The 22754-nt window shown below is 44.9% G+C and overlaps 1 non-coding gene across 1 annotated transcript; it reads right to left on the bottom strand.

The window, feature by feature from the left end:
• Positions 1-12460: 12460 nt before the first annotated feature.
• Positions 12461-12536, bottom strand: TRNAP-GGG (transfer RNA proline (anticodon GGG)). Its single transcript has one exon. It is a non-coding gene; the product is annotated as a tRNA-Pro (tRNA).
• Positions 12537-22754: the final 10218 nt, after the last annotated feature.

The following is a 22754-nucleotide window of genomic DNA, read 5'->3' on the forward strand; positions in this document are numbered from 1 at the left end:
AGTGGAGCCTTGGCTGCGGGAGGGGAACAGAGAGACAGAGAAGAAGGAGAGGGGGAGGGGTGGAGAAGCAGATGGGCACTTCTCTTGTGTGCCCTGGCCGGGAATTGAACTCTGGACTCCCACACGCCAGGCCGACGCTCTACCACTGAGCCAACCAGCCAGGGCCGACACTTGAGGTCTTGATTAGAACCAGGTGGAAGGTCCTAACATGCTTTAACTAGAAAGGAGGTGGGGTCACCACACCTTTCAATATCTAGATAAGATCCGCTCATCCCCTCACCCTGATTGTGGGAAGTCCGATGTCTTCCCACAGTGTCTAAGATTGCCTGGGGTGGAGGTTGGGGTGCATTGCCTGGTCAGTCCCCCCGAGTTCTTGCTTCTGCCCAGGCAGCAATCTTATCGCAACAACCTGCGTGGTTCCTGTTGGTCAGCTGGCAACCCTTTTCCTTTATTTCAGAACCCCTCCTCCCCACCCCATCGTGGGACATGTGTGTTTGTGTCAGGCTTCACTGATGCTGGCCTAGGGAGACGAAGGGGAGTTAGAGTGACAGTGATGACTGCAAACTGGATATCAGACCGGGTGTTCTGAGAGCACACATTTCTCCTGGCCGCTTCTACAGCCCTGCTTCCACCTCCCGATTGCTCAGCATTACTCCCCCCGCCTTTCTCATCTTCTGTCCTCTTTCTTTCTCTGCCTTTTCTTATCACTATCGTCTTCCTCCGAGACATATAAATAAAGTCTCTCTTATTTCCTTCTGCGGGGGAACTGCTCTTTCTCATGCCTATCTTGGCTCCAGGCCTCCCTATAGGTCCCAGGAAAGGGCGGGTGCTTTCTGAGAATTGTTGTTTTGTTTTGTTTTGTTTTTGAGTGACGCAGGGAGAGAGAGACAGGAACATCGAGCTGTTCCTGTATGTGCCCTGACTGGGGAGTTGAACTGGCCACCTCTGTACTCTGGGACGATTGTTCCACCCAACCAGGCTATCTTGCTGGGGCTTAATTTTTTTATTTTTTTAGAGACAGTGAGAGGAAGGGAAAGAGAGGGGAGAGGGAAGAGAAGCATTCATTTGTTGTTCCACTCAGTCCTCCATTCATTGTTTGCTTCCTGTGTGTGCCCTATCCAGGGACCGAATCCACAACCTGTCTTTTCAGGATGACACTCTTAACCAACTGAGCTAATCGGTCAGGGCCTTTCTGAGAATTCTTTTTATTTATTTTTTCAGAGACAGAGAGAGAGAGAGTCAGAGAGAGGGATAGATAGGGACAGACAGACAGGAATGGAGAGAGATGAGAAGCATCAATCATTAGTTTTTCGTTGCGACACCTTAGTTGTTCATTGATTGCTTTCTCATATGTGCCTTGACCGTGGGGCTACAGCAGACCGAGTAACCCCCTGCTTGAGCTAGTGACTTTGGGTCCAAGCTGGTGAGCTTTGCTCAAACCAGATGAGTCCGTGCTCAAGCTGGTGACCTCAGGGTCTTGAACCTGGGTCTTCCGCATCCCAGTCCGACACTCTATCCACTGTACCACCGCCTGGTCAGGCCTTTCTGAGAATTCTTTTTTTTTTTTTTTCTAGAACAGAGTTCTGTTACTTTTTTTAAAAATTATTTTTATTTATTTATTCATTTTTTTAGAGGGGAGAGAGAGAGAGAGAGAGAGAGAGAGAGAGAGAGAGAAGGGGGGAGGAGCAGGAAGCTTCAACTCCCATATGTGCCTTGACTGCGCAAGCCCAGGGTTTTGAAACAGCAACCTCAGCATTCCAGGTTGACGCTTTATCCACTGCGCCACCACAGGTCAGGCTGAGAATTCTTAATGAGAGGAGGCGGCCTCCACCTCCTCAGGTGTTCTTAGGAAGTTGGGTCTCAGTTCCTTTTCCCACAGGAGCTAGAATGAGGCTATATCTGAGGCCAACCTAGGCACTGCCCTTCCCAGCACTGATCATGTGAGAAGGTCACCTCTACCTGTCTCATCTTCGGCAGGTGAATCTCTGTCTCGAGGACAGATTCTCAGTCTACCTCGGCTGGAGGCTCCAGGCTCTAATCCCACACAATGTTATGATCTGTCCTTCCCCTGTGGCTTATCCACAGTGAATAAGCCCCATGGCCAGAGGGCAGGAGGTTCTCGTCTTGAAATTGCACTTGACATTCTGGTACTGTCAAATTCTGTGCCCAGGTGAATACCCACCATGAAGTCCACAGTGTCCCTTTCCATGAAGGATACTGTAAGCTCTTGTATCTGAAGCTCCCTCTGTGCTTCTTAGGTATCTACATACCCTGTTCCTTGTTGTGGGCATTGAAGGCTGGACATCAAGCACCCTGAAATTCATATTCCCAGGCCCCAGAAGCCTTTGGGTTCCTGAGATGTGTGTGGTGTAGGAGGCTGGCACTGTGGGCTTTGGAAGCAAAGTAAAATGGCTTAAATCCTGATTCCATCATTTGCTGTGTGGATTTGGGTAAATTACTCAACCTCTCTGAGCCTTAGTTTTTTCATTCATAAAAATGGGGATCTTAACACCTCTGTCTGAGAGGACAAAAAAAGATAAGATATGGCAAGCACCTAGCGTAAGACCAAGCTGTTTAAGTCAAGGTTGAAGAAGCAGAGACCCTGGGCCCTGCCCCCTATAGCTTCTGGCCTCTAAGAGGAGTAGGGCCTCACTTGATGCCCCCACAGGTCCCCCAGCCTGGCTTTCACCAGGGCTTAGAGAAGCCCCTCCAGATGCCATTGAGAGATTTGATCTGGTTCTAGTCAATGTTGCTAATGAGGGCGGTGGGGACTGTATCACCCATGTAAGCAGTTGCAGGTTGACAACCTGAGGCCTGGGAGTCCAGGAAGCTCGTTTCTGCAAGTCGAGATGCTCCACTTCACTGAGTGATACCCACAAATGGCCCAGCCTTGGCCATGGGCAGGGGCCCCTCTGCTGCTCTCTGTGCCTTTCCCTCTATGTAAGCTGGCAAACTGCACTCTGGGGTGGGCAGCCTTTGTGTAGATGAATGCTTGTGGCCTCTCAGCCAGACAGTTTGGACAGAAAAGCAGAGAAGAAGGGAAACAATTAAGCTCAGTGTATTCATGCAATAATTTTTAGTGATACCTCTGGGTGCTGGGCAGTGCCACCTTTAGACCTGGGCCTGGTTGCCATCCCTCCACTTCCCATCCAGTGTGCTCTTCAACTCTCTACCCCCTGCGTGGACTTGACCCAAGGAACTCTGGGACTTGTGCCCAGGTGTCATCCTGGGGCCTCAGTTCCAGGAGAACAACCGGGGGTTAGCTGGCTCCTGCTGGCTAGTGCGGGGTCGTGGGAGATTTTTGTGTGACTCAGTTCATTTACCTAAACAGGTATCCGGAAAAAGACTATTTGCCCAGGGCCTTGCACAGCTTGGAGGTGGCCCTAGTTCTGGTCACTCTGCCAGGCACTGGAGCAAAATAGACAATGTCCTTTCCCTAGGAGCTTCTTTTTTATTTTACAGAGACAGAGGGAGAGAGTCAGAGTGAGGGATAGATAGGGACAGACAGACAGGAACGGAGAGATGAGAAGCATCAATCATTAGTTTTTCGTTGCGCATTGCAACACCTTAGTTGTTCATTGATTGCTTTCTCATATGTGCCTTGACCACGGCCTTCAGCAGACCGAGTAACCCCTTGCTCAAGCCAGCAACCTTGGGTCCAAGCTGGTGAGCCTTGCTCAAACCAGATGAGCCCGCACTCAAGCTGGCGACCTCGAGGTCTCGAACCTGGGTCCTCCGTACCCCAGTCCGACGCTCTATCCACTGCGCCACCACCTAGTCAGGCTTCCAGGAGCTTATATTCTCATTGTGGTAGACAAATTGGGGCAATAGGAACTGTGAAAAGGAAGATAGCAGGTTAAGGGGGTGGAGTGCAGTGGGGAAGGCTGGGTCGGAAGTCCTCACTGATAGGATGGCATTTGAAAGCAGTGAGGAACGTGCCTGTGTAGGTCTGGGGACAATCTCTGCTGGCAGAAGAAACAGGAGGTGGAGGTGGGTGCCTGCCTGGCCTGCGCCAGAGGAAAACCACGAGGACAGAGGGGATAGGGGACCAGTTCGGGCAGACAGTTTGCAGGCCCTTTGCAAACACTGGCTTTCAGTCAGAGAAAGACAAATAGCATATGATTCCCCTCATATATGGAGTCTAATGAACAAAATAGAGACAGACTTATACACAGAGAACAGGCTGACAGCCTTGGTGGAGGGGGAACTGCATGAGGAGGGTGGAGGGATTGAGCCAAAAAGGACCAGAGAAAGAAAAAGGAAAAGAAAAAACCCCATAGACAGGAACAACAGTGTGGTGAGTGCTGAGGGCAGGGTGTGTGGAGAGGGTATGGGGGGATAAATGGTAATGGATGAAGGCTCGACATGGGGGGTGAACACACAATACGGTGTATAGAGCTGTGTTGTAGAATTGGGCACCTGAAACCTGTGTGATTATGTTAACCAGTGTCACCCCCATAAATCCAATTTAAAAAGAAAAAGACTGGCTTTCATTCGAAGAGATGGAAAGCCATTGGGGGGGTTGGCAGAGAAGTACATGAGCTGACTCAAATTTTTAAAAGTGTTCTTTCATGTTACACTGCTGTGTAGTATTTCATCATGTGAAGAAAACAATATATCCATTCTCTTGCCATGAGCTCTCTGCTGTTCCAGCTCTTTGCAATAACAAGAACATTGTTTACATAATGTGCCTTTGCAAGCATTTTTCTTGGGTCGATAGATACCTAGGAGAGGAATTCCTGGGTTGTATAATATCATCCTGTAACATCATAAAAAGAGTGCCATGTTGTTTTCAAAGTGGTTGTGCCTACTTACATTTCTACTAGTATATATATGATATATATATGACAGCCCAATTGCTCTAAGTAAAGCCTCTTTGCACATATGATCTTCATAGGCTTCAAATCATTACCATTTGAATGGTATAAATTGGCATCTCCCTGTGGTCTTCTTTTTTTTTTTTTTTTTTTTGGCAGAGACAGAGAATCGGAGAGAGGGACAGATAGGGACAGACAGACAAGATGGGAGAGATATGAGCAGTTCCTTAGTTGCTCAGTGATTGCTTTCTCATATGTGCCTTGACTGGAGGGCTACAGCAAAGTAAGTGACCCCTTGCTCAAGCCAGCGACCTTGGGCTCAAGCCAGCGACCATGGGGTCATGTCTATGATTCCATGCTCAAGCCAGCGACTCCTCACTCAAGCTAGTGAGCCCACGCTCAAGCTGGCGATCTCAGGGTTTCGAACCGGGGTCCTCCGCGTCCCAGTCCAGTGCTCTATCTACTGCACCATCGCCTGGTCGGGCTCCCTGTGGTCTTGATTTGCATTTCCCTGATTACTGATAAAGCTGAGCATTTTTGTCCTCATTTCGCATGGGTCATCGCTCCCTCCTGTTAGAGGCACTTTCTCTCCCAGCGTTCCTGGACCTTACGCTTCAATTTCTCCCCTCCCCTCGCTGGCTGCTCCTTCTTGGTCTCCTTTGCCATTTTCTCCTCATCAACCTGACCCCTTGGCTCTGTCTTTGGAACTTTCCTCTCTCCCTGTTTTCACTCATTCTATAGCATCCTCTCATCCAGTCCCCGGGTTTTACTATATCAATTAGGTAGTAATATCTCCAAGTTTACAGCTCCTTCCCAGACCACCCTCCTGAACTTCATGTACCAAAATTCTAACTACATATTTCTCTACTTGGATTTTTTTTTAATATTTTAATTAATTAATTTATTTATTTTAGAGAGGAGAGAGAGGGAGAGAGAGAGACAGAGAGAGACAGGGGGGAGGAGCTGGAAGCATCAACTCCCACATGTGCCTTGACCAGGCAAGCCCAGGGTTTTGAACCGGCGACCTCAGCATTTCCAGGTCGACGCTTTATCCACTGCGCCACCACAGGTCAGGCTCCTCTACTTGGATTTTTAACTGATGTATCTAGCTTTCAACTGTTGATTCCCTTGCCCCTAAACCTCCTCCTAAAGACTCCCCATTTCATCGGGGTGACCCTAGAATCTATGTAAACACAATTAATTAAATTAAAAAAAAAAAAGACTCCCCATTTCAGGAAAAGGCAACTCCATACTTTCTGCTGCTTGGGCCAAAAACCTTGGTGTCATCCTTGACACTGTCCTATTAGCAAATCCTGTTAGCGTTACCTTCAAAATGATATCCACTGCTCGCTACCTCCGTCCCACTACCCTGGTCCAGGCCACCATTGTCTCCCATCTGGATCAATCCAATGGCATCTTAGCCTGCATCCTCCTCCCTGGTTTCCCGACCATCTATTCTCCAAACAGAGGCTTTTAAAGACATAAAATAGATCAGGACGCTCCCTCTCCTCAAATCCTGCAATGATAGCCCATCTCATTTAGAGTAAAACCCCAAGTCCCTGGAATAGCCTAGAAGACCATCTGGCTTCTTGCTTTCCTCCCGACCTCCTCTTCCTCTAGCTTACTCTGCTTTAGGCTTGCTAGCCTCTCTGCAGTCTCTGGGACCCGTCAGCACTCTCCTGTCTTAAGCCTTTGCACTCGCTATTATACTGATGAAATAGCTTAAATGTTCTCGTTTATTTGCTTATTGTCTGTTTTCCCTCCAATAGAAAGCTCTTCCACAGGCAGGGTCTTTTTACCTTAGTTGTTCATTGATTGCTTTTTCATATGTGCCTTGACTGGGGGGCTCCAGCTGAGCCAGTGATCCCTTGCTCAAACCAGCCACCTTGGGCTCAAGCCAGCCACCTTGGGCTTCAAGCCAGTGTGTATGGGGTCATGTCCACAGTCCCATGCTCAAGCTGGTGAGCCCATGCTCAAGACGGATCAGCCCGTGCTCAAGCCAACAACGTCGGGGTTTCAAACATGTGTCCTCAGCGTCCCAGGCTGCCGCTCTATCTTTTGCACCACTGCCTGGTCAGGCAGGGAGGGGTTTTTTTGTGTTTTGGTTTGTTCACTGCTGTATCTCCAGCACCTAGAACCATGCTTAAGACAGAGTGGGGAAACTAAGCAACTGTTTATTAAATGAATCAATTTACAGATTATCATTATGAACTATGCAATCTAAATCAGATAAAGAGGAAGTGACATCATGAGGGCACGAGAGGTAGGGAGATGGTGGTAAGATTGGAGGTACTGGCTAGGGCTGGAAAATAGTTGAACTTGGAATACTAGAGGCAATGAGTTTGAGCGACAGGAAGAGTCTAGAGAGTGCAATACAACCTCACATTGTGTTTTTGTCATTGTGTGACCATCACAGGGGGCATTATATAAACCTAGATGGTCTAGTTTACTCACATTGAGGCCCTATGGCAGAGCCATTCCTATAAACCTGTACAGCATGTTACTATACTAAATATTGTAAGCAATTATAATACAGTGGTAAGTATTTGTACAATATACCTAAACATATCTAAATAGAGGAAAGGTACAGTAGAGTTATGGTATAAGAGAGTTAAAAAATGATACACCTGTATGTACAGGGCACTTGCCATGAATGCAGCTTGCAGAACTGGAAGTTGCTGTGGGTGAGTCAGTGAGTGACTGGGAGTGAATGAAGGCCCAGGACATTACTATACACTACTGTGGACTTTATAAACACTATACTACGCATGTAAGCTACACTAAATTTATTTTATTTTATTTAAAATATTTTATATTGATTTCATCTCAGTCTCCTGTTGGTTCCTCCCCAGCTTTTTGATGTCTAAAACTGGAGTGATGTAATGAAAAAAATCTAGGGCAATGTTTTTCAAATTGAGAGTCATGGCCCATTAGTGAATCCTCAAATTAAGTTAGTGCGACTATAAAAATGAAATGAAACAAAATAGAAAATAGCAGAGCACAATGCATGTAGCAAGGAAGGGTAAGTATTATATTATAAAATTTTATTTCATTTATATATGTGCAGACATGGGTATTTACGGTACATATGATGTTTATATACACTGAGTCACACGTATGGTTGGGTCACAGACAAACAAGTTGTAAAGTCACTGGCCATGAGAGTGGGTGAGGAAGTCAAACAAGTGAGTGGTCAGGTTATTGGAAAGATTTTATTGTGAATCCTGAAATCACCAAGACAAGGGTAGTGCTGGAGAGAAAGACACTAATACAGGGTAAAAATTCTTCAAAAAAAAAAAAAAAAGTCCCAGGAGTCTGTAGATCATCGGTTCTCAACCTGTGGGTCGCGAACCCGGCGGGGGTCGAATGACCAAAACACAGGGGTCCCCTAAAGCTAGGCGATTACTGTATAGGAAAGTGATTCTTACTCTTTGTAGATGTAAGGATCATCTAGGATTTTAGATGATTACTGTATAGGAAAGTGATTCTTACTCCTTGCTCAGAGGCTTCTAGTTCTAACCCTTTCCTGCCCTTCCCCCGCCTAGAGCCTGCACCTGGCTTCTTGACCCCACCAGCGCATTCCAACCTGGCTCAGTAGCCCCAGCAACCTGCCTCTGATGTTAGGTCAAAGGGGCTGTGTTTTCTCACTCATACCCTCCATGTGTGCTCATCCGGGAGAACAGCAACAGGATATTAAGGTCAGCCGTTGTTTACTGAGCCCCTCTATCCTGCTCTCTAGAAGCCCCGCAAGGTACAAATTGCTCCTCATTGTCCGGAGGAGAGCCAGGAGTGCAGAGGTTGAGTGACTCGCCCCAGGTCGCTCAGTGGCAGAGCCAGGATTTAAACTCAGGTTTGTTTTACTGCCCAGTGAAGCCTTTATAATCCCACCCCACAGCCTCCCTCTCCAGTGAGAGTGATTGATTCACTCTCTTACAGACCATCCTCATGGCATGAAATGCAGATTTCATGCTTTAGTACAACTACAAACCACGACATTTTATGGATGTTGGGTTTTACAATTCTGCCTTTCAGTGAGTGGTGGTGGACACAGTGTATTAAGGTAAAGAGCTGTTTTGAAGGGGACCCAATTGGGGCAGGGCCTCCATTTTGGGTGGAGATATATATAAATTTGGGTAGAAAGAATGAGACCAGAATATAGAAGGCTGTAAAAATCTACTTCCATCTACTTTGTTTTGTGGCCCCCAGAGTTGATTTGGGACTGTTATGCAGATGGTCCTCTCTGGAGCCCCACCTGGTAATCCCCAGATTCAGGATGAATTCCCACAGCATCCCATGGCATGGATAAAGGAATGAACTTCACTAATTGGTGGGGGGGTGTGGAGAAAGGGAAAATTTACAAGCTCCAGATAAGCAAGACAAATTTTTTACAAGACAAACACGGAAGCAACTTTGTTAATGAAAGGATTCAGAGGCTGCTTGGGGCTAGCCATTCGGCATTTAGGTGCTCACTGTTGACAGGCTTTGGAAACAGCCGAGTGCTTGGAGACCTCAAGCCCAGGGGAAGTTGTAGTGGTATTAGTGATACATTGTGGAAAGCTGTGCTTGTGGTACTCCTTCAGGCAGCCCTGCTCCTGGCAACTGAGACCCGAGGATTTTGTCATCTTTCGTTGAGGTGGAGGTGTAACACTCTTATGTAATAGTCAGTGTAGCCCTGTGGGAGGGGTCAGAGCCCTGGGGTTCAATGGCAGCCACTTTATAGTTGTACCTCATAGGCCGAACAAGGAGGGCACATGGGTTGCAATCTTACAGCCACTTTTTTCTCACCCTGTTTCTCAACTGTGTTCTGTGGGGCAGTTCTTCTTTGCCTAGGATAGATGTGTGGCAGTTTCACAACTTTCTTTTTTTAAAAAAAAAAAAAAAAAGTTCTCTCTTTTTTTTAAATTTATTTATTTTTTACAGAGACAGAGAGTGAGTCAGAGAGAGGGATAGACAGGGACAGACAGACAGGAACGGAGAGAGATGAGAAGCATCAATCATTAGTTTTTCATTGAGCGTTGCAACACTTTAGTTGTTCATTGATTGCCCTCTCATATGTACCTTGACCACGGACCTTCAGCAGACGGAGTAGCCCCTTGCTGGAGCTAGCGACCTTGGGTTCAAGCTGGTGGGCTTTTGCTTAAACCAGATGAGCTCGTGCTCAAGCTGGCGACCTCGGGGTCTCGAACCTGGGTCCTCTGCATCCCAGTCCGATGCTCTATCCACTGTGTCACCGCCTGGTCAGGCCCACAACTTTCTTGATGACTTTTAGGGTAAAGTTTGTCAAATTTCAAAATAAAATAGCCTATTATTTTACCAAAAGAAAAAGTATTTATTTGGGAAAAGCAGAATATTGCAATTTGGGATGTGCAAACTATGGTGAACCACAGGCAAGTCTGGAGAACAAAAAAGGGGAAAGTCATTTTATAGAGAGAAAGGAGAACATTGGGAGGTGTAATTATGAGCAAAAGTCCACTAGAGGAGAATGAGAGTTCAAGGTGACAGTGGCTTCTCATTGGCTGAGTGTGGTGGTTTCTCATTTGCTGGGTTGTTGCTGGGCAAGGAGAAAATCTTCCCCTCCTTCTGGGGTAGTAAAGAAAGCTTCTTCCTGCCCAAATTTGTTAAGTAACTGCACCAGGTCATACGCCCATGACAGCCACACTTTCAGGACTTTCTAAGTCTATTTGAATAAGATTTTCCTATAGTGATTTTGAACATGGCCTTCATTCCAGAATTACAAGGTGTAGTGACAGGTAATAGTCAAAGCTTCCAATTTTAGAGTTATCATCACTTCCCCTGTGCCAGGAGAGGCCTGCTGCTCCACAAGAGATGTGGCCAGCTTCTCCTTTCCTGTCTGCTCACTTCTGCTCACCTAACTGCATTTTCTGCACTCCCAATTGGAGAAGGCTTCAGGAATCTCAGACAATGATCAGAGGCAGAGAATGTAGCAGTATCAGAATCAGCCTCTCCATAGCCCTCAAGGACACAACCCCTCCTTGAGGTCTGAGTCCCAACTCTGCAGGCTCCCTCCTCTGGGCTTCTAGAGCCCCATAACCCCACCTCTTCCTTCTGTCCCCCCATCCCTAGGCTGGTAGCTGTTCCCTCTGGTTATTTCTGCATGCCCTCCTTGTTTTTATTTTGATTTTGCAGTCTTCTAAAACTTGTTTAAGCAATTCCCTATATTAAATTCACTCTGATGAATTACCTATTTTGGATCCTGTCTTCTTGACCAGACTCTAATGATACACTGGTAATTAACAATTTCCAACTGACCACAATTGAAAGTAGATGTAAATTATACTAAACACCAATTATTTATAGAAAAAATGGTTAAATATTTGCTTTTGTCAGCCAGGGTTTGATAAAATGTTACTCTTCCTGGGAGAGAGATATCTGTACTTAACCAAAGACTGTGACCTTCTTTCTCTGCCTTTGTTTTAAACCCAGAGGGTGCCCAGTATGTCACTCATGAGCCAAACTATCAGTATACCTTCCATCACATCAGCATTACCAGGAGGACCTGGGAGCAAGGAGGTGATGGGGGACTCCATGCTGGTCCAGAAGGGAATGAAAGGTAAACTGATAAAAAAGGGTGGTGGACATTGAATTCGAATCGAGGTTTCCCCAGGTCTAGCGGGGGCAGGGAGCATGATGGAAGAGATGGCAAAGGTTCTCCTGGGTCTCTTCTGACATCATAGGATTGGGTTTGCTTCAGAGAGATTCGGAGGATTTCTAATTTTCATTTGGTGAAATACTACCTTTATATCTTTGTTCTCCTGTTCATTTTCTTCACTGCTGATAACTTCTTCAAAGATTTAAAAAAAAAAAAAAAGTGGACCAGAGTTGATGCTCTTTATTTCTAAACCAAAGCAATGACAGCTAGGTAAGTACCTGTGCCTTTTGTCCAAATGCCAGAACCACTGACCAATGTGGCTGTCACTCACCATTATTTCAGTGAAGTTATGTGCTCCTCCTTCACTTTCTCTTCTCCTTCTCTCTCCTTCCTCCTCCTCTTCTTTCACTTCCTCTCTCTCCTCCCTCTCTCCCTTCTCCTCTTCCTGTTCCCCCTTTTTTGCCCCCTTTCCTCCTTAGCTACCTTCTTTTTTCTTCAGTGTTTAACAGACTTCGTTTTATGTGTGCCACATCTTTTTCTTTCTTTCTTTCTTTAAATTTTTATTTATTGATTTTAGTGAGAGAGGAAGAGAGAGAGAGAGGGAGACAGGAACATCAATCTGGGTCAGTATGTGCTCTGACCTGGGATCAAACTGGTAACCTCTGTGCGTCAGGAGGATGTTCCAACCAATTGAGCTAACTGGCCACATCTTTTATCAGAAGCTTCAGAAATTTTACCACTTTTTTTTTTGTATTTTTCTGAAATGAGAAGCCTGGAGGCAGAGGAACAGATTCCCGCAAGCACCCTATCGGGATCCACCCAGGAAGCCCACTAGGGGCGATGCTCTGCCCATCTGGGGTGTTGCTCTGTTGCAACTGGAGCCATTCTAGCACCTGAGGTGGAGGCCATGGAACTGTCCTCAGCGCCCGGGCCAACTTTGCTCCAATGGAGCCTTGGCTGTGGGAGGGGAAGAGAGAGACAGAGAGGAAGGAGGGAAGGAAGGGTGGAGAAGCAGATGGGCGCTTCTCCTGTGTGCCCTGGCCAGGAATCAAACCTGGGACTTCCACTTCCCAGGCTGACGCTCTACCACTGAGCCAACTGGCCAGGGCTGAAATTTTACCACTTTTAGCGCACTCTTAAATAAAGCTATGACTTTACTATAAACTTTAATCAAAGCTGTATCATCCCAAGTGTCAGAACTGTTACTCTGGCCTGCACTTCAATGAACAGCCCCAACTCATCATGGAAGTTCATGGAAGTACTGCCACCCAGCATCACCATAGCAGAAAAGTGGTATAACTGGTTTTTAGATGAATCCACAGAAAATTTGCCCCTGGCACCCATGATACAATCTTAATCTATTGTATTTTGATGTCTGAGTTGAACCATTCATGTTATCCTATTACATGTACATTCATACTTTTATTTTTTTTAATTAATAAATTTTTTTTAAAAACTGATTTTATTAGGTAACATTGGTTAATAAAATTCTGTAGGTTTCAGGTGTACATTTCTATAATACATCATCTATATATTGCATTGTGTTCACCATCCCAAGTCAAGTCTCCTTCCATCACCATTTATCCCCCTGGTCCCTCTTCTATCTCCCCTCACCCCCCTTTCCCTCTGGTAATCACCATACTGTTGTCTGTGTCTACGAGGTGTTTTTTTTCTGCTTAATACCTTCACCTTTTTTACCTGGTCCCCCAACCCCCATCACCTTTGACAGCTGTCAGTCTGTTCTCTGTATCTATGAGTCTGTTTTTATTTTGTTTGGTAGTTTATTTTGTTCATTAGATTGCACATATAAATGAAATCATATGGTACTTGTTTTTCTCTGACTGGGTTATTTCCCCTAGCATAATAATTTCCAGGTCCATTTATACTGTTGCAAAATGTAAGATCTCTTTTTTTGTGTAAAAGTACGATAGCTTTTTTATCCACTCATTTACTGATGGGCACTTGGGCTGCTTCCAAATCTTGGCTATTGTAAATAATGCTGCAGTAAACGTAAAGGTGCATGTATTCTTTCGAATTAGTGTTTCAAGTTTCTTCAACAATATTCCCAGAACTGGAATCACTGGGTCATAAAGCAGTTCCATTTTTAATTTTTGAGGTAACTCCATACTGCCTTCCACAGCGGTTGCGCCAGTCTACATCCCCACCAACAGTGCAGGAGGGTTCCCTTTTCTCCACATCCTCGCCCACACTTGTATGTGGATTTAATGATAATAGCCATTCTGGTAGTGGTGAGGTGATAACTCATTGAGGTTTTAATTTGCATTTCTCTGATAATTAGTGATGTTGAACATCTTTTCATATGTCTTTTGACATTTATATGTCTTCTTTGAAGAAGTGTTTATTCAGATCATTTGCCCATTTTTTAACTGAATTGTTTGGGGCTTTTTTTGGTGTTGAGTTACATGAATTCTTTATACATTTTGGATATTAACCCTTTATCAGATGTATCATTGGCAAATATGTTCTCTCATTCAGTGGGCTGTCTTTTCATTTTGTTGATGGTTTACTTTGCTGTGCAAAAACTTTTTAGTTTAATGTAGTCCCATTTGTTTATTTTTCCTTTTGTCTCCCTTGCCTGAGGAGACATATCGAAAAAATATTACTACAAGAAATGTCTGAGATTTTACTGCCTATGCTTTCTTTCAGAATTTTTATGGTTTAGAGTTTACACTTGAGTCTTTAATCCATTTTGATTTTATTCTTGTGTATTGTGTAAGAAAGTAGTCTAGTTTCTTTTCTTTTTTCTTTTTTTTTTGCATTTATCTGTCCAAGTTTCCCAACACCATTTATTAAATAGAGTATATTCTTTTTTTTTTTTTTTTTGTATTTTTCTGAAGCTGGAAACGGGGAGAGACAGTCAGACAGACTCCCGCATGCGCCCGACCGGGATCCACCCGGCACGCCCACCAGGGGCGATGCTCTGCCCACCAGGGGGCGATGCTCTGCCCCACTGGGGCGTCGCTCTGCCATGACCAGAGCCACTCTAGCGCCTGGGGCAGAGGCCAAGGAGCCATCCCCAGCGCCCGGGCCATCTTTGCTCCAATGGAGCCTTGGCTGCGGGAGGGGAAGAGAGAGACAGAGAGGAAGGAGGGGGGGGTGGAGAAGCAAATGGGCGCTTCTCCTATGTGCCCTGGCCAGGAATCGAATCCGGGTCCCCCACACTCCAGGCCGACGCTCTACTGCTGAGCCAACCGGCCAGGGCCAAAATAGAATATATTCTTGAGTGTTCTTGCTTCCTTTGTCAAATATAAAGGCATGGGCTGATTTGTGGGCTCTCTATTCTGTTCCATTGATCTATATATCTGTCTTGACGCCAGTACTATGCTGTTTTGATCACTGTGGCCTTGTAATATATAGTTTGATATCAGGTAATGTGATTCCTCCAATTTGTTATTAATAGACTATTTTAAAGAGCAGTTTTAGGTTCACAATAACATTGAGTGGAAAGTCCAAAGAGTTCCTAAATACCTCCTTTCCCCCAACATGTACAGAGTCCCACACTCTCCATGTTTGCATCAGTGTGGTACATTTGTTACAGTTGATGAACGAGCCTTGACACACCATTAGTATTCAGAATCCATGGTACATCCCATGGGTTTGCCAAATGTATAATGTCATTATTGGCCATTACAGTATTATACAGAATCATTTCACTGCCCTGAAGACCCCTGTGCTCCACCTCTTCATTTCTCCTTTCCCTCTAACTCTTGGCAACCACACATCTTTTTGCTGTCCCCTTAGTTTTGCCTTTTCCAAAATGTCATACAGTTGGAATTTTACATTATGTGGCTTTTTCAGATTGGTTTCTCATACTTATCAATATGTATTTAAGGTTTTTCTTCATGGATTGATAGTTCATTCCTTTTTGATACGTTTAATTTTTAAAACTATCCTTGAGATATGTTTTTTCAGGTCTAACTCACATGAGGAAACTGAGGCTCAAGTCCATGCTGGTTGAATACCAGGGATGCCATTTGAATGCAGATCTGTTTCACTGTCTGTTTCCTCATAGCCATGTGGCTTCTCTAGGCTTGCTTGAGCTTGTGGTCCTGGGAAAGTCACTGCCTCCTTTCTTTGATTCTCAGTTTCCCCACGTGTTAAGAATACAGAGTAATAGCCTGACCGGTGGTGGTGCAGTGGATAGAGTGTTGACCTGGGACACCAAGGTCCCAGGTTTAAAACCTTGAGGTCGCGCCTGACCAGGCAGTGGCTCAGTGGATAGAGTGTCAGACTGGGATGCAGAGGACCCAGGTTCTAGACCCCGAGGTCGCCAGCTTGAGTGAGGGCTCATCTGGTTTGAGGAAAAGCCCACCAGCTTGAACCCAAGGTCGCTGGCTCCAGCAAGGGGTTACTCAGTCTGCTGATAGCCTGCGGTCAAGGCACATATGAGAAAGCAATCAATGAACAACTAAGGTGTTGCAACGCGCAATGAAAAACTAATGATTGATGCTTCTCCTTTCTCTCCGTTCCTGTCTGTCTGTCCCTGTCTATCCCTCTCTCTGACTCACTCTCTGTCTCTGTAAAAAATAAATAAATAAATAAATAAAATAAATAAATAAAAACTTAAAAAACAAAACAAAAAAAACCTTGAGGTCGCCAGCTTGAGCACAGGCTTATCCTGCTTGAGTGTGAGATCATAGATATAAGCCCATGGTGGCTGGCTTGAGTCCAAAAGTCACTGGCTTGAAGCCCAAGGTTGTTGGCTTGAGCCCAAGATCATTGGCTTGAGAAAAGGGTCACTGATTCAGCTGGAGCCCCCCAGTCAAGATACATATGAGCCTGACCAGGCGGTGCCGCAGTGGATAGAGCATCAGACTGGGATGCGGAGGACCCGAGTTCGAGACCCTGAGGTCGCCAGCTTGAGAATGGGCTCATCAGGTTTGAGCAAGGCTCACCAGCTTGAGCCCAAGGTCACTGGCTCGAGCAAGGGGTTACTTGGTCTGCTGTAGCCCCCTGATCAAGGCACATATGAGAAATCAATCAATGGAATCAATCAATGGACAACTAAGGAACCGCAACGAAGAACTGATGTTTCTCATCTCTCTCCCTTCCTGTCTGTCCGTCCCTATCTGTCCCTCTCTCTGACTCTCTCTGTCTCTGCCACAAAAAAAAAAGATACATATGAGAAGCAATCAGTGAATAACTAAAGTGCCGCAACTATGAGTTGATGCTTCTCATCTCTCTCCTTTCCTTTCTCTCTCTCTCTCAAAAACAAAACAGAACAGCCTGACCTGTGGTGGCGTAGTGGATAAAGTGTCAACCTGGAAACACTGAGGTTGCTGGTTCAAAACCCTGGCTTGCCTGGTCAAGGCACATATGGGAGTTGATGCTTCCTGCTCCTCCCCCTTCTCTCTCTCTCTCTCTTTCTCTCTCTCTCTCTCTCCCCCCCCCAAAATGAATAAATAAATAAATAAAAATTAAAAAAAAAAAAAACAGAACAAAACCAAGAATACAGATTAATACACTTGTCCCCAACACCCAGGGCAACACTAATGGTTAATTGAACAGCCCAAACACTGCTATGAGATCTATGGGTACTGAGGAGCCACTGAGCCATTTCACCCGCAGGTGTTGTAAAGTACCAAAGGCTACAGAATTAATATTAATATTTTAGGAGGCTTGGAGAACATTTTATTAATTTGGGTTAAGGTGTGCAGAGAAATTGTGAGAATAGTTTCTGTACTGTGTGATTGGCATAACCAGGATGGCCCTTGGCATTGTACTGTAAATGCAAGGGGAGGAAAACATGGATCCCCAGACATTCCACTACGCCTGTGGGGAAAGGGTGAATGGCTAGCCAGGTGCAGGAAGAGAAAAGCCAAAATAAACCTTTTCTCATAGCAATGAGCCATTTGCGGGCATTTGTCCCCACCGAAACTACTTCTCCTATGTAAATGAGTGTGTGACTCTGGACAGAGAGATAGCAGATAAACACTAGATAATATAGGAAAGCCTTTAATATATAAAGAGACATCTTTCTACCATTGTGTTGACTTGTAAATTTTGTTTTCTCCAAAATGATGTATGGTTTGCAAATTGAACGTGGTCCTATCATGTTAAGGACATATGACTATAACCAATAGCGGTAAGGGGCTCCTAATTGCAATTTTTGCTTCTGTACTTCCCACTTACAAAACTATAAAAACTAAGTAGAACAAAGGGCCGGCGCACTCTCCGTCCGATTTCTGTCGGGAGTTCCCGCCGCTTGGCCAAGCTAGACAATAAAGCTTTGATGTGTAAACGAAGGACCTTGTTCCTGTCTTCCATATTTCAGGTCCCTCCGAATTTGGATTAACAGGTACCAGTGACTGTTGGGGATGAGTGACTTATGAGCTGAACCTCGATTATTGGAAGCTGTCCATGGAACATAGGCTCTGCTTGCCTTCTGTGCTAGAATCTGCCCAAAGACACAGCCTTGAGACATGACTGAATCCATTTAGGGACTCTACATAAACTTTTAAGGTTTGGTGGGTGGGTGTGGAAAACTACTCATCTTGTGGCCACCCATGACAAGCGTTGTAAGTAAGTCCCTTGCTCATTAAAACTGCCAATTTGAAGCTGTATCATCCCAAGTGTCAGAATTTCTTTAGTCTCTTCCTGCCCTCCTCCTATGGGGGCCAATTTCAGATTACCTTGGGAAATTCCTGAGGAGGTTGCAAAACAACAGTTGGCAAGCCATCCAGGAAACCAAAGAAATGGGCCTTGGGAAAGAGGCATCTGCAGGGGAAATCTTGGACTGATCATCAACTTCTGTGTGTGTGGGGGGGTGGCCAGTACTCCAGAAGCTTATGAACCACCATGTGAGTACAGGGACTCCCTGAAAACACCGGCTTCTTTAATGCACTTATTTGAGGAACTGCACTTAGTACTTTGCAGCAAAGATGGGAAATGATGTCTGCAGCAGTGGGCTGGCCTCTACCGTGGGCAGCTCTGCTGGCCACCGATACCCAGCTAGAGGCTGAAGCTCACGTTAGAGACTTGGAAGAAGAGCTGTTAGAGAAGGACATGATGATGTCTACTACTCTGCTAGTTTTTGGGACTAGCAGACCAGGTGGGAGAGAAAAAGAGTAAGTTGAAGACCTTAGCATGACATTTTGCAAAGTTAAGCGTGCACGTGCTGTGCTGTTGTGGACTAAGGTCTGAGCACTTGTGACAAAGCTTGACTAGAATGCAAGAGGTAGAATCCCCGGGGTTTTTAAATAAGAAAAGCAAAGGGGAGCATATTGTGGTGACTGATAGGGAAACAGAGTGCCCCATGCCTCCTGGACACCTGATACAAAGGAACATGTTCAATAGCAATTACCCCAAAATGTCCAGAGAAAACTACATCCTTTCACTGCCCCTTGATGTTGTAAATCTTATATTTTTGCAATGTAAACACCCACAGGAAATAACCAAAACACTGCCCACAGTGACTAAAGAAAAAAAGGGGAGGGATGGGTGGGGAAGAAGCTTTTAAAAATATAGACTGCCATAGAAGCTCCCTTGCCCAAAATCTGGTCCACAGCATCCATAAGATTACTTGCCAAGGGGAAATAGACATCTTGAAAGTCTTCTCCACAAATATTAGTAAAAAACTTTAGTTGTGTGTGGGTGAGCCTAACTTGTTACATCTGCCGGAGAAAACTTGTGTTCAACTCTTATTTACAAACGAATGAGCTTTGTATTTATTGTACCTGACTTGTGACTAAGGTTTTGGAATGAAAGTGATGAGGTCTCTGTTTACATCTGTCTGTATATTTATGTGTATCTATGAATATATGTTATGTATATTTGATGTTTTCCTATCTCCAGAGGATATTGTCAAGATTGATTTATAAAAGAGCTCTATTTAGTTTGTCTAAAGAAAAATAAGCTTTGATATCAAGGGTACTATGTAAAACTGAAACTTAATTTTCTTTCATCAGCTAAATGGACAAAGTTTTTTGGGACTATTAGTTTGTTCCTGATGGGATTGTGAAAAATTTTCTTTACCTTTTCAGTAATCTGCTTGGAAAACAAAGATTCTGTGTTTTATCAAAATGTCCTGTGCTTCATGCTGTCTTTCTCAGGTCTTTGAATACTTAAGGAAACCGAGTCTTCTCTATTAAAAGAGCTAAGTTTAAAAAAAAAAAAGAGCCAAGTTTTTTTGCCTGACTGATGTTGGCATAGTGGATAGAGCATCAACCTGGGACACTGAGGTCCCAGGTTCAAATCTGTGAGGTCACTGGCTTGAGTGTGTGCTCATCAGCTGAGCAAAGAGTGGCTGACTTGAGCACGGGATCACTGATTGATCCCATGGTCGTTGGCTTAAGCCCAAAGGTCGCTGGCTTGAACCCAAGGTTGCTGGTTTGAGCAATGGGTCAATGACTTGGCTAGAGCCCCCTCGTCAAGGCACGTATGAAGTAATCAATGAACAACTAAAGTGCTGCAACTACAAGATGATGCTTCTCATCTCCCTTCCTCTCGCTAAAAAAAAAATAAATAAGAAAAAGAAAAAAAAGAAAAAATAAATGAGCTAAGTTTTTACAACTATAACTATTTATTTATTTATTTATTTATTTATTTATTTTACAGAGACAGAGAGAAAGTCAGAGAGAGGGATAGATAGGGACAAACAGACAGGAACAGAGAGAGATGAGAAGCATCAATCATTAGTTTTTTGTTGCGACACCTTAGTTGTTCACCGACCGCGTTCTCACATGTGCCTTGACCATGGGGCTACAGCAGACCGAGTAACCCCTTGCTCGAGCCAGTGACCTTGGGTCCAAGCTGGTGAGTCTTGCTCAAACCAGATGAGCCCTTGCTCAAGCTGGTGACCTCGGGGTCTCGAACCTGGGTCCTCTGCATCCCAGTACGACACTGTACCCACTGCGCCACCACCTGGTCAGGCACAACTATAACTTTTTATATTTGTGTTGGGCAGATAAAATGTATTATGCTCACTTTGTTAAAGTGGCACTGCCCACGTGGAGGTGCCCAGGTGATATTAATGTGTGTTGGGGGCAGGCAGAATCGTTGTAGCCTGGGGCTTGGCTTTGGGATTAAGCCTTTCCCACCCTTTTCGATGTGGGGTGGTACAATCCAATCATGCCTCAGAGAAGTGACTTTGTATTAGAGACTTCCCTATTTTGTATATTGGATTAAAGGTTTTGAATCTACACTATAAAATGGGGGCAGAATGAGAGCTTGCCCGCTCTTGGTTCCTGAGGTTAGCATGAGAGAGCAGAGGGAGTAGAGCAGAGAGCAGAAAGAGGCCATGTGGCCAGGAGAAGCAGCCAAGATGGCGGAGTGCTGAGTGAGATGCCAGTTTGATAAGGAAGGAGATGGGGAACTGAGGAGAATAAGGCTGGTGAGCTAGAAACCTTTGATTCTAGGAAACTCGGATAAGTCAGTGGCTTTGTGAGCACTGAATGTGAGTGGCTTTTGGAGCCCAGTGTGTGTTTTTACTTGCCCGCCGGGTGCAAGCTAGAATTAAAGAGTATGGCCCACCAGTTTGTGGCTCCGTTGTTTCTTTACCGACTGTCCGAATCCAATGCGAACCTGCATGGGCTGGGCTGCTGTAATGGTGGCCGTGGCCTCTGGCTTTACAATTTGCCTTTGAAGTCTTTGTCACTTAAATATTTTTATTTATTGATTTTTTAGAGAGAGAAGAGTGAGAGAGAGAGACAGAGAGAGAGAGAAGGGGGAAGAGCAGGAAGCATCAACTCCCATATGTGCCTTGACCAGGCAAGCCCAAGGTTTCGAACCAGCGACCTCAGTGTTCCAGGTCGATGCTTTATCCCACTGCGCCACCACAGGTCAGGCTTTGTCACTTAGATTAAATGATAACTAATTATTGTTTCATAGTGACCCTGATCCTATTTAATCAAGTGTTGTAAACTTTTTTATATTTTTTACATACTCCCCAAAAAGTCACATTTTAAATTTAGTGTTGTTAACCCTGAACTAACTTTGGGGTTTTTTACAAGGTTCTTGAAAAATCTAAAAAGACGCATTCTCTAGGCCTGACCTGTGGTGGCGCAGTAGATAAAGCATCGACCTGGAAATACTGAGTCGCCAGTTCAAAACTCTGGGCTTGCCTGGTCAAGGCGCATATGGGGGTTGATGCTTCCTGCTCCTCCCCTCCTTCTCTCTCTGTCTCTCTCTCTCCTCTCTCTCTCTCTCCTCTCTAAAAATGAATAAAAAAATAATAATAAAAAAAATTAAAAATAAATAAATAAAAGACACATTCTCTCTCCTTACGAAAGGAAGATGTTGAACGAATTAGGCTTATGTTGGTCAAATAAGTTTGTAAATATGATATATATGTTTGCTCGCTTGTGACTTATATTGGGTGTGGGGGACAGGCTATAAGCAGGCCAGGCCGTTGTAGCCTAAGGTTTGGTTTTAGGACTAAGCTTTTCCCCACACCCTGACTGATTGTATGATCTGGGTGGTGCACTCTCATGAGGAATCCAATTATGCCTTGGATAAGTGACTTTGTATTGGAGACTTCCTTGTTTGTATATTGGATTAAGGGATTTTGGTTTTCTACACTATAAAGTGGGACAGACCAGGAGCTGGCTCACCCAGTTCCTGCTATCACGATTGCAGGGGCTTCCCTGATCCCTTGCCCTTCATGGGAAAAGCTGGTTGTTGGGCGGATAGAGTGTATTATGCTCACTTTGTTAAAGAGGCCGTTGCCCAGGTGATATTAATGTGTGTTGAGAATTGTTGTAGCCTGAGGCTTGGTTTTGGGATTAAGCCTGTCCCACCCTTTTTGGTGTGAGGTGGTACAATCCTATCATGCCTCATAGAAGTGATTTTGTATTAGAGACTTCCCCATTATGTATATTGGATTAAGGGTTTGGATTTCTACACTATAAAATGGGAACGGAGCGGGAGTTTGCTCTCTTGGTTCCTGAGGTTAGCATGAGAGAGCAGAGAGAATAGAGCCAGCAGCGGGAGGAGGCCACGTGGAGAAGGCCAGGAAAGGCAGCCAAGATGGCGGAGTGCTGAGTGAGATGCCAGTTTGTGTAGAGTTTGTATCTGGGATAAGGAAAGAGAGGGGGAACAGAGGAGAATAAGTCTGGTGAGCTAGAAACCTTTGATTCTAGGAAACTCGGATAAGTCAGTAGCTTTGTGAGCACTGAGTGTGACTGGGTTTTGGAGCCCAGTGTGTATTTTTACTTGCCCGCCGGGTGCAAGCTAGATTAAAGGCTATGGCCCACCAGTTTGTGGCTCCGTTGTTTCTTTTTTTTTTTTTTTTTTAATAAATTTTTATTAATGGTAATGGGATGACATTAATAAATCAGGGTACATATATTCAAAGAAAACAAGTCTAG

Source organism: Saccopteryx bilineata, chromosome 1 (genome assembly GCF_036850765.1).
Source record: "Saccopteryx bilineata isolate mSacBil1 chromosome 1, mSacBil1_pri_phased_curated, whole genome shotgun sequence".
NCBI lineage: Eukaryota > Metazoa > Chordata > Mammalia > Chiroptera > Emballonuridae > Saccopteryx > Saccopteryx bilineata.